The sequence below is a fragment of the Tupaia chinensis genome, unplaced genomic scaffold (assembly GCF_000334495.1).
Source record: "Tupaia chinensis unplaced genomic scaffold, TupChi_1.0 Scaffold000511_1, whole genome shotgun sequence".
NCBI classification, from domain to species: Eukaryota; Metazoa; Chordata; class Mammalia; order Scandentia; family Tupaiidae; genus Tupaia; species Tupaia belangeri.
The window spans coordinates 3,780,355-3,783,384 of record NW_006160024.1 but is presented as its reverse complement, the minus strand read 5'-3'; the positions used below and the strand labels follow the sequence as shown (position 1 = coordinate 3,783,384).

Below are 3,030 nucleotides of genomic sequence, written 5' to 3'. Positions count from 1 at the left end.
TCTCGCTTTCTGTCTCTCTGTCTCTCTCTGTCTGTCTGGCTAGCGCACGCGCCCTATAGCAAAAACCTCTTAAAAAAAACCAATAAAAACCAAAAAACAAACAAAAAACAAGCAATGAGATTAAATCAGTAATAAATAATTTCCCAACAAGGAAGAGTCCAGGTCCTTGTGACTTTACTTCTGAATTCTACAAACTTTTAAAGAAGAACTAACCCCAATTCTCCTTAAAATTTTTCTGAAATTTCAAAAGGAAGGAATCCTCTTGAATTTATTCTATGAAGTCTCTATCATCTTTATTTTATTTTATATTTTTAGAGGTTTTTGTTTTTGCTATAGGGCATGTGCACTCGCCAGAAAGACAGAGAGAGACAGAGAGACAGAAAGCGAGAAATCATCCCTTGGGGGGATGGCAAAACTGCAATCCCTTCTCCTCCATTCTCCTCTTGGGATCTTAGGCACGTATGCACACATGCCAGGCATGAGTTTAAGCCACTGGGTCTGGGACTTGAACTGCGGTCGACTACATGGAAGTCCTGAGACATAGCCATTATGCCAACTGCTGGTCCCAAAGCCTCTATCATCTTAATTAAAAAAATAGACAAGGAGATGACAAAAAAAGAAAACTTCAGGCCCATATCCCTGATGAATATGGATGCAAAAATTCTTAACAAGATACTAGCAAATCATATTCAACAACATATTAAAAAGATTATACATCATGACCAAACAGACTTTATTCCAGGGATACAAGGATGGTTTTTTCAAACCCATATTCTTTGTTAAGAACTAATGTTTTTGTTTGTTTGTTTGTTTGTTTGTTTTCTTTGTGGTAGTGTATTATCTTTTATCTTGAATAAAATCATAGAAAATTGTTTGGTTTAGCTCTCAGCAGCCTGCTCCTGAGCTCTGGGGAAGGTTGCCTTCTTCTGAGGTACCCGATCTTTCTTCTGGGCAAGGGACATCTTGGGACGATTCCACCTCTTCTTTTTAACTTCTTTCTTGGGTTTCTTTTCATAGACTGGGTTCTCTCGTATAGCGGTGTGAGCTTTCTTCTCCATCTCCTCCATCACACCTGGAGTTCCACTGCTCTTTATGTACTAAGAGGACTGTCCTTGTAGGTGTCTTCATCTTCTTCCACTAGGTAACGCAGGTAGTCTGCAACATCCTGGCCCATGATGTGCTTCCGATGGACTTCTGCATTAAATTCTTTGCTTTCAGAATCATAACCAGGGAATTGTTTGGTACTGTGAGGGATAGATAAGCCTCCATCCACGCTCCCTTCAGGGCCCCAAAAACTTTATTGCCAGTGGTGGTCCTGGCAAGGCCTACTTTCAAATAGCAGGTGAATGCACCAGGTTGACCATTGATGCTTTCACTTTCACTTGACCTTCATAGATCTTGTCCATGCCAAACCTATTGAGAAGCCTGTGGGCCAGCAGCAGGCCAATGCAATATGCTGCAGCATAATTTGTCAGGCCAACCTTCACACCGGGTTTTGGTAGTTCATGTGCATAAGCCGTGCAGACTGTCATATCCCCTGCTATATGGGCATGAGCGATCTGACAAATGATATATCTGTTAGTTACACGAACCATCATCCTGTATTCGGGTGAGTTGTACTTATTTTTATCCTGGATCACCAAGTGTTTCCGAGCATAGTAATCAGTTTTATCCTCTCTTCATCTTCTAAATTTCATTTGGTATTTCTTAAAGTAGGCCTTATTCTTGACAACTTTAACAAATCCTTGCTAGAATACTTGACTGGCCAAGAGCACATACTGCCATTACCTCTGACTAGAACAGCACAGTTGCCCGAGCGGCACTCTGCCCCACCTTCGGGGCCCCATCCCAACATTCATTAAAAAAATGATGCCACTGGCAGACATCCTGTGGAGCAGAGCCCAGGGGCTGCTGCCGACCTGCAGGCCCACACCGATCTAGTGTTTTTCAAGCTAGGTTAAACCTTGAAATTAGGAGAGCCATGACAAAAACATATATTTTTCATGTACAAATTGGTCTTTAAAACAAGTATTCCCAAACTTAGGATGGGACAAGCTACATGGTAACAACTCTCCCAGTGATTCCTCTCTGGCCTAAAGTATTGGTCAGCAAATGGACACCTAAGGGTTGCATTTTTATCACATTTCTGAAAGACACATGGTCACAATATTGTCTAGTATGTGTTTTTAACTCTGCTGATGCATTAAACATGATGGACTCACGATAAATATAATGATTATGTATCCAAATTGGAAAAATGAGGACAGAAAACTGCCCAGTGGACTAAAATTTCATCTGTAGGTGACCTGACTGAAGGACTAACATAATGATGATAGTTATACAAACTTATAGAGTTAATAGGGGTGCATACTGGCAGGGATAATGAGAAATGGGTATATTTAAAGAGAACGCCAACAGGGAAAAAGAGGAATAAGAGAATAAATGTTAGAAAATAGATATGCCTAAGAGGAATGGAAAGAAGGAAGGGATTGAGCTCTAAAACAAAGACTGCAAGGTGAAGTTGCAGAGCGTCAGACTAGGAGACACTGACTAGAAGAACCTGGCTGGAGAGTGGAAGAGGTGGAGAAGCAGATGGAGGTCTTGTGGAGGAGCGCCTGATTATAAGGTACTGAGGACTGAACCTTGGGAAGCTCCCACAGTGAGAGAGTTAGGAGCGAGGGGATGCAGCAAAGGAACAAAGTGGGCAAGTTCCGTGTCAGCGGGCACAGGGAAGAGACGTGGAGCCATCAGGGTGTAAAGCAGCCTGGTTCCTGGTCCACAAGATGCGGCTGAAGTCTTAGTTTACTCAGCTATGTAAGTTCATCTGGAGGACTACACCAATTCAGGGAGGCCTGCACTCCCAAACAAGGTAGAGCAGGATTCAGGGCAGGTCCTTACATTCATCATGGGCGATTTCCTTGTGCAAAAGACCCAGAGCAGGCTGCTCCACTCAGTCTTCTCTTGGGGCTTGTACATTATCATTTTTATTATTTTGGAGAGTTTTTTTTTTTTCCTTTAGGGTGCATGCAC

General features: G+C 42.3%; 1 pseudogene; it reads right to left on the bottom strand.

Annotated features, from left to right (window-relative positions):
- Positions 1–856: 856 nt before the first annotated feature.
- Positions 857–2,976, bottom strand: LOC106735744 (60S ribosomal protein L5-like; annotated as a pseudogene).
- Between the last annotated feature and the right edge of the window lie 54 nt (positions 2,977–3,030).